Raw genomic sequence first — 9,980 nt, 5'->3', positions numbered from 1 at the left:
CAATTTTGTGAGGCCCTCTGCAACTTAATGAGACCCTGTTTCAAAATAAAATACAAAAAAAAAAATTAGGGCTGGAGATGTAGCTCAAAAGTAGCATGCCCCTGAGTCCAATACATATTACCACAAAGAAGATACACAAATGAACATCATGTATTGTATGTAATGGACATATATGGTGAGATATTATATATATTATAAAATATAAATTAAAACAACATTGCTATCATAATTCTCTCTCATCAAAATGGCCAAACTCAAAAAGCTTGACTTGACTATGAAGAAACTTAGACTACCCTTAAATATAGTTGACATACAAAGTGCTAAAAAAAATTATAGGCAGAATTTATCAACATCTTACCGCTCTCAACAATATAAAAATGAAAATATACAAGGTTATTCTCTGTGGTATTATATGTAAATGTAACATATTAGAAGTAACCTAAATTCCCAAACAAAAACAATTAACAAATTAATTTTTTATTGTAGTATTAGAGATGGAAGCCAGTGGCATTGTACCTCTGAGCTACACCCCCAGCCCTAGTTTTTAGTCTTTTTATTTTATTTTTCTGTGGTACTGAGAGCTGGAACCCAGGGGCTTTCTACCTCTTGGATACCCCCACCCCCAGCCCTATTTTTATAATTTATTTGGAAACAGGGTCTCACTGATTTCCTGAGAGCCTAAGTAGCTGAGGCTGGCTTTGAACCTGTGGTGATCCTCTTTTCTCAGTCTTCCAAGAGCTGGGATTACAAGAGTACACTGCAGGATCTTACTGAATTGCGAAGGGTCTCACTAAGTAGCTGAGGCTCCTTGAACCTCGATCCTCAAGTCTCAGCCTCCAGAATGCTTTACAAGCATGTGCCACCATGTCTGGCACAAATTAGTTTGACACCTCAAATATTATATATCACAGCACAGTGCTACTTGGAAAATAATAAAGATGCCTGTCTATCAACTAATATCAAGAGTTTTCCAAAATATATTAAGAAAACAAAGTGCTCAAAAATACATATTGTATGTTATTTTGTTTATGAAAAAAGTGAGAAAAATAAGTAAAAAGATTGAAGGGAAGACAAAATTTCTTTGAACATGTAACTGGGTTTTTTTGTGTGTGTTACTCTGTAACATGAAAATCCCAATACATAAGGAACTATGTTGAACAAATATATATTTTTAAAATATGTCCATAATGAAAAGTGGCAAAGGCAATTCTTTGTAGTTGATAATATTGATAATAAATGTTTAAAATATGAATAGAGCATATGTCTTTATTGCAATGAAAAAGTAATCACCTACTATATTTTAAAATTGAATGTACTAAAGAGTTTCTATTTTCAGAGAGATTTCAAAATAGTTTTAATTCCCATTAAATATATAATTAGAAAACAAGTTCATTTCAGCTTATAGAGTTTAATTCATTTCTTTTTAAAGTTATGAACTAACTTCTTTTGACTTTGCTGTCAACCTCTAGGTGAAATGTTTCAAAGTTTGCATAGTGATTTTTCCCATTAAAATGCAAATCAGTTTTCCTCAGTGACAAATATTAAATTAAAACCCTAATATAAAGTAGAGACATGCCTTAATGGCTGCAAATTTAAATCCAATCCTATGTTAAGATCTGAGTTATGGGGTTGTATCATGAGTAGAGTTTGCAAAAGTGGTTTCTCATACTATTTGTCCTTGGTAATACGATATTCAAAGAAGTGCTTCTGATAGAGAACAGAGTTTAATTGTTAACACTCAAAGATTGTTAATAAATATACATTTGAACTAATTATGATTTTATATTAAAATTACATATATTTTCTTATAACTTTGACAAGGACATCAAAAAATTGGGCCCTAAAATTGCATATTTCTCTGATTAAAAGGAATCAGATCTTAGATAAGGGATGGATTAATAATAATAATTTGATTGATATCTTGTTTCTGTGTGCTATTTATAAGTTTTATACTGTTCTTTAACAGTTCAATAAATGACATATGGTTTTCTACATCTAATTCCACAGTGGATAAAAAGACACTGCTATGAAAATTTTGACATCTAAGGGCTACAGTTTGATTAACAATTATATTTGAATCTTGTATCAGTCAGAACTCTTGTGATTGAAAATATCTAAGACTCAGTTCAATGTACTGGAAAAGTGGAGCAATTATGAGTTCAATTCAGTGGAAAAACCGATTATGTCATGCTATATCATCTCTCCCCACCAATCTATGTTGCTCTGATTTTCACACTCAAAAAAAAAATTCTATTTCACAAAGAAAAATTTTATTTCAATGTCAGCCCCAATTTCAATTCTCTTATGCTTACTATCCCAAGGGAAATGAGATTTCTCCCTCCTCCAATATGTATATATTTAAACTGGTAACATACTAAAACCTTTGTGGTTATTTACATGTTCTTGAAGTAATTAGTAACATTGTTCATTTTGGACATCCTAATTCATGTGATCATTCAAAAGCAGGTAAACTACAGAAAATAAAATGTCTTGTGAAAACAATTTACGCAACCATATCAGCAAAATGTCTAATCCCAAAGCTCTATGGACCTGTAATATAAAACTCATTTTATGCAACCGTATCAGCGATATATCTAATCCCAAGCTCTATGATTTTGTAGTATCTATGTGTTCATCAAATTATTCTGAATCATTACCAGACTGCCTTCATCACTAAACTATTGGTGACCTGAGTTATAAAATAATACATTACCCATTTTTCCCCATGTTCACCTAATATTAGTAACAAAATGATTGATGGAAACAGAAAGAAAAAAGGTAATCTGAGGCAAGTAAAGAGAGTTGGAGTTAGGTGTGTGATATGGCAATAATAATTCTTATATCCAATATGGAATTGTTATTTTTCTCTTAGATCAATATTTTAAAAATGATTTTAAATACTCTGAAGCCAGTATATTCAAGCATAAACAAACAGTATATGAGGAATAGTGTTACAAGCCTGTAATTCTAGTACTTTGGAGGCTGAAACAGGAGGATCATGGTTCTAGACCAGCCTCAGCAAACTTGTGAGATCCTTCATAATTTTGTGAGACCCTGTTTAAGAATAAAAAAAAAAAATAGGGATGAGGGTGTAACTCAGAGGTTAAGTGCCCCTGGGTGATTCAATTTCCCAGAACAAAAAAGAAAGAAAGAAAGAAAAAGTAAATAAAAAAGAAAGAAATTATATCACTTGAAACAAAATGGATACAACAGGAAAACAATATTTTATAAAAAATAAGATATACATAGAGAGACAAGTATTAAAATATTAATCTAAACAGTTAGATTGAAGGAACAAGTTATAGATTTTTTTCCAGTGGGTTAATTAGAGTTTACAACACATTACATATTTTATGAAGACTTAGAAGAAGGAAACTCAAAGTTTCCAAGTATAATTTAAAAAATAATGAAAGAGAAATGCTAATTACCTGGTAAAATTATTTCATGCTGCATGCACATATTCAAACATCACACGGTATCCCATTTATATAATTATTATTATATGTGAATAAAATATATAAATTATAAAGCATTTGGGCTTTATAGTGATTTCCTTGTGAGAGTGGATAAAAGGAAAGTGTCTTTGTCTTTTTTCCCCATTATTGGCTCCTCCCTAACACAAACACACAGTCTTTGTCTCATTCACACAAAAATTTTGCTTGGTACTGATCTAACTCCAGGCAAACCAGTGATTAATGGGTTGATTCTGCCATTTGGATAAAGGATATCTTGGTCTAAACTCTAATTTTATTTATCTTTTTTTTTTTTTTTTCGGGTCTCGGGATGGAACCCAGGGGCATTCAACCTCTGAGCTACATCACCTGCACCCCCTTTTTTATTTTTTTTATTTTGAAAGAGGGACTCACTAAGTTTTGGAGGGTCTCACTAAGTAGCTGAGACTCTCTGAGAACCACAATCCCCCAGTCTAATGCTGAGATACAAGCATGGGTCACCACACCTGGCGGTTTATCTTTTGTTTGTTAAATTGCTTACTTTGTTTTCTCAAGATGAACTTTTATCTTTGGTATCATTTCCTACATTTGCATCATTATCTTTCTCAATGCCTAACTTTTCAAAGATGAAGCTATGTTTCATATGATTTTGTAGGTGTTGGTTGGCAGTATTTACTTAAGCTTGGCAAAAACTACTAGAGAAGACTGTATATCTTCTGTGCTTCCATCCCTTTCATTGCTATAAGCAGTGTGTTGGATATATGTAATAATTATAATAAACAGTGTGGTGGATCTCTGAAATCATTATATTTTATGCAACAGGATTGTTGATTTCATTGTAGAGGCATTTGTGAAATTGTAACTTGGACTTTCATCTCCTGAGAGAAACAATTGGAGGCAATAACTTATGCAGAGGACACACAGCTTCTTGTCTGTAGGTCCACATCATGGTTCAATTAAATGGACTGTGTTCATGTAATCAAAACAAAAATTTACTGCTTGGGTATATAAGTCTGTGATTTAACCAATACACTAGGTCTGTTTGAGCCAGGCATGGTGGCACATGCTTGTAATCCCAGCATTCAGGAGGCTGAAACAGGAGGATTGCTATTCATGGACAGCCTCAGCTACCACTTAGTGAGGCCCTTTGCAATGCAGTGAGACCCTGTTTCAAGGTAAACAATAAAAAAAATAGGTCTGGGGTGTAGCTCAGAGGTAGAATGGCCCCAGGTTCCATCCCTGGTACCGAAAAAAAAAAAAAAAATGAACTTGATAGGAATACTCCATATAAAACATAAATTTCACTTAAACATTTTTCCTAAATAATTCTACATGCACAATCTATAGAAAATGAGGAAAATAACATGAGAGAGGCATTAATATAGAAAATATCCAAAATATGAACTGATTCAGAAAATAATAATAAAAGGTAATATTCATTGAGTACAAACTATGTTGCATTTCATGGATCAATTCTTTTAGATGTATCTGGCCACTTCATATTCAATATTGCAATGAAATTAAACATTAAAAGCCTAAGGTAGGCTGGGTGTGATGATGAAGACCTATAATCTCGGTACTTAACAAGTTGAGACATAAGAATCACACATTCAAGGCCAGCCTCAGCAACTTAGTGAGGCACCAGCGACTAAATTAATGAATTAACAAAGGAATAGGGCTGAGGGTATAGCTCAGAGATAGAATGGCCCTGAATTCCATTCCCAGTACACACACACAAACACACACACACACACACACACACACACACACACACACACACACAGCATAAGGTAACGTAATCCATTTTCCATATCCTGACAGTGATAGAGACAGGATTCAGAGCTGGTCAATTGATCTGGAATCTGTATCTTAATGTCCCTAATGCTGAAGCAATATTCACCTGCTCTTAAGAGAGCTGGATGCTCACTGGCATCCTTAAAATATAACCACAAGAAATAACCCTAGGACTCTACTACAGTGGAGATGTAGCTTGATGGTTTCACTCACAGGGTCATGTGTCAGAAGCCCGGGCCACAGTGAGGTGAAGTTGGGAAGTGATGTAACATTTAAGAGATAAGGTTTAATGCAAGGTGATTAGATCATTGTGAGCATGCCCCTTATCCCAACAGAGTGAGTTGCAAGAAATTTAGATGTTAGGAATGAGTAAGTTTGGCCCCCCAAATCGCTCCAGCTTCCTATCAGGCCTTGGGATTTCTTCTGCACACCTTTCTCCTATTGTGATGCCATCTTCCATATGGCCCTTATCAGAGCCAAACACAAGATGGTATCCTGATCTTTGACCTCCAGAACTAGGTGATAAATAAACCTCCCTTTTTTTCTAAATAATCCAGCCTCAGATTTTTTGTTATAGCAATGGGAAATGGACTGATAATTTCTATGCGTCCACATTTTTTTTCTTCCTCTGATTTCCTTTATGCTATAGTAGACCAATAATCCTATTGAACATACCTGGGGTTAGGTATGTTTGAAAGAATCTGATACATACAATTATAATTCTAATAACATTATTCTATCAAACTTTATGGTTCATATATTATAAAAATATTTTGCAAGGTAAAGGTGGGAACCACAGGTTTTATTTTGGTTTAAACTCGGGTATTTTTCTTCTTAGGCAGTTGTGTTTTTAATAAAATGTTATCCCCTTAATGAATCAATCCTGACACACTGGTTAACTATGGTTGGGGGAGAAGGAATAAGAGAATGAGAGATACAAGAGTAGACATGAAATAATCATAACATATATGTATTGATGGAGCTTGTGCTTCATTCAAGAAAGCTGTGATAGCTACCAATCTATATTAACATGATAATCATAAAATAAGCTCATGTGTTGTCAAAAGTCATTCAGAACCCCAAAGCAGAAAGTAGAATATTTGTAGTATATATGTATACCATAAAGAGAGAAAGAGAATGGTTAATAATGGTTGAGAGTATTTGGTGTATATGTGTATATATGTATATACTAAATGAATGTGTGCCCCTTTATAGACTATTATTCACAAACATTTTGTTTTGACAAATTGAAAATTCGAACAAGAATGAACTTTCAACACTGTGTGAATGGATTTCATGACAGAGACCACAATAGAACAGCATACAAAAGCCTGAAAGTACAGTCAAGACTGTAATGAGAACTTTTATTGTCACTTGGGAGATCAAAATGTTTCATTTAAACACTTCTTAAAGCTGAGATGTGAAATGTAAAAAATCAGTGGCTGTTAGCAGTAATGATTTTTAAACCAGGATCATTAACCAAACAGATTTCGGAAGGAATTGGGGATAAATGCCATTGCTATAACATGTCAGTTTAGAAGGGTGGTTAGACTGAAGAGAGAAAAAATACAAAAAGAAAGAAAGAGCTATCGACTGATGATTGAAGAGTTCAACCTCAAAAATATTGACTTGAAACTTTTAAGTAGATGAACTCTACTGGGAAGACACACAGAAAGAACCATCGACTGGGATCCCAATTCTCAGCACATTCTTTCTCTTAGAGAAGTGGAACTGAACTCGGAGCACATATTGAATTCACAGGAGCTTCCAGGGAGTTCAGATTTGCACAACAGGAGGTAAAGCAAGATCAGATTGTGGCCTTTTAATGCTCTCTGTGTTCAGCGCCTCAGAAGTCAGTGGGAAGGCTCAGTGTGAAGAAACTCAATCGGAGCAATGAATGAGGAGAGTGCATCTGTGTCTTTTCTGCCCTGTGTGGCAGACCAAACCCCAATATAATGAATGAGCCAATCTATCATTTGAAGCTCATTATTGGAAACCATTGCATAAGCAGATTATTAACAGTATATAGTGTGTAACTTTTTTTGATGACTTCCGAACCTGCTCAGTTTTAATCCTGACTTGATGAACTAAGATATATTTAAGCTGTACATTTTCTCCTTTTGAAATATCATGCAACTGAGCAGCTCTGACCTTGCTGTTGAACTTCACAGAATAGGCATATAGTACCTACTTTACAAGAGACATGAATATCCAATGTGGTAACATATTTAGAGTGCCTGCATTTGGTATTTGATGTGAAAACATAGCACGATAATTGCTAGATGCTTCTTGTAGTGATTCAGTTGGACATCTGCAATACTAGAGAAAGTAAAATAGGAGATTTCTTCTCATATCAGAAGGATAGAATATTTCTAAACTTGGACTGATCATTTTGCTATTCCCTTAATTTAAAACCTCAGTATTCATGTCTTGGTAATTACTCAGTTACTACTGTGCTGCTTTTTGGTGGGGAGGGGTACTGGGGATTGAACTCAGAAGTTATACCCCAACCATTTTTTAAATTTATTTTTAATTTTGAAACAGTTTCTCAATGAGTTTCTAAGGATATCACTAAATTGCTGCAACTCTCCTCCAACCTGTAATCCTGTTTCAGATTCCCAAGTGCTAGGATTACAGATGTGAATCACCCTACTTAGTTGTGCTGTTATTGTTGACAAAGATATCTTGAAGATTCAAGAAGTTCAATTAATTTTATGCCCCTACTATTTCACACTTCATCATTTTTCTTAAGAGTTTTTGCTCTTAAATTGTATTACCCTTATCTGTAAATACATGGTGGTGGTATTCTAGGTGGAAAGATAAGAACAAACTCTTAGGATTTAGATATGTTGTCTCCACATCTGGATCAACTTGGTCATAGCATAGGCAAAAAAAAAAAATTAAGACTTTGTGGTTAAAATCAACAATTTCAAACTATGATTTCAAAGACAAAGAGGCAAAGTGCAGTAGATCCAGCTAATCTCACACTGCTATCCTTCATACAGTTGAAAGCTACAGACAATTCAGAATCCTCATGGAATGTGACTACCAGATTTATTTCAAGTGTTTAATTTTTATACAACAGACTCAGAAACTGCTCACAATATTTAATATTTTAGATTAGCCTTCACTTTTGGGCTTTCGTTGTTGATGGTCACCCTTCTTCTTTTGCAGAGATCAACTCAGGTCAGCTTTAGCTTTTTGTTTGTTTGTTTATTTATTTTTATTTATTTATTTATTTTTGCAGGTCTGGGGATGGAACCCAGGGGCATTCCACCTGTGAGCCACACCTCCTGCCATATTTTTTATTCTTTATTTTGAAACAGGGTTTCACTAAGTTGTGGTGGGCCACACTAAGTAGCTGAAGCTATCCACGAACCGCGATCCTCCAGTCTCAGCCTCCCGAATGCTGGGATTACAAGCATGCGCCACCACGCCCAGCTTGTTTTTATTTTTTAAATACTCTGCCTGGTGCTTCAGTCATAGACTGTTCTCAATTATTAGTTTTCATTTCAAAGATATGATAACATTACAAATTGCCAATAACTACACAGTGATGGATTAGAGATGTCATATATATATATATATATATATATATATATATATATATATATATTCTGTATCTATGCTAGTCGATCACATACTTTCATTTGTAAGAAGTCCCATGGATTAATAGTTTAAAATTTAATTTGATTCAACTAGTTTTTTATGAGACCTGTATTTTCCCAGTAAGGAGAAAAGGGAAATAATGATAATTAATTAAAATACATACTATTTAGTTACTGATAATTTGAAAGATAGTGTACTTAAAATATATTGAGTAAAGAAGCCAGTTTTAACTCACCACTATGTCAATAATTGTTTCATTTCACTTTTCTAAAATAAGAACTTCTATTTTAACTCATTACTGGATTTCTAGTTTTCTGTTTTGCATTCAAGGACCTTAGAAGTTGTCATTCTATCTTAAAAATAAATAAAAACCAGCCAGTCATGGTGGTGCATGTTTATAATTTCAATACTTGGGAAGCTGAGATGGAAGGATTGCAGTTTTGAGTCCAGCAACTTGATAAAACCATGACAATTTAATTAGACTTTGTTTCAAAAGTAAATTAAAAAAATAAAAGATGGGGAGTGGTTATATATTTTAATATGTAATATATATTATTTTAATAATAAATAATATATATTATTTTATGCTACTTATTTTGCTTATGGATCCTGGTCTTTACTGATGGACTTTGTTCATTGTTATCAATGTGATTTTCCCAACAACTAGTAATAAGTAGGCAGTCAATAATTATCAAATGGGCATGGTGGTACACACTTGGGAGTGGTGCATGTTTGGGAACCTGAGACAAAAGGATCACAAGTTTGAGGCCAGCCTCAGCAATTTAGTGAGGCCCTCTGCAACTTAGTGATATCCTGTTTCAAAATAAAATAATAAAATGGAGCTGGGCATGTAGGTGATAGGTAGAACGCACCCAGATTCTATCTCCAATCACACACACACACACACACACACACACACACACACACACACATTACAGATCATTCTGTTCTCAAGATCTACCCTCAGAAGAAAATCTTGACCAACTTGGGACGTATTTTAGCCTCAGTGACTCCAGAAAAGAGAAATAGTCAACTTCAGGCAGATTTGACCTTCTACTTGGGAGAATAAACATGTCCAATCAACTTCAACACAATCTAGTTTAGTTCATACACAATTAAACATAG

This window comes from Muscardinus avellanarius (genome assembly GCF_963383645.1).
Source record: "Muscardinus avellanarius genome assembly, chromosome: 10".
NCBI classification, from domain to species: Eukaryota; Metazoa; Chordata; class Mammalia; order Rodentia; family Gliridae; genus Muscardinus; species Muscardinus avellanarius.
The sequence above is the reverse complement of the archived record's forward strand: the minus strand, read 5'-3'. Positions refer to the sequence as shown.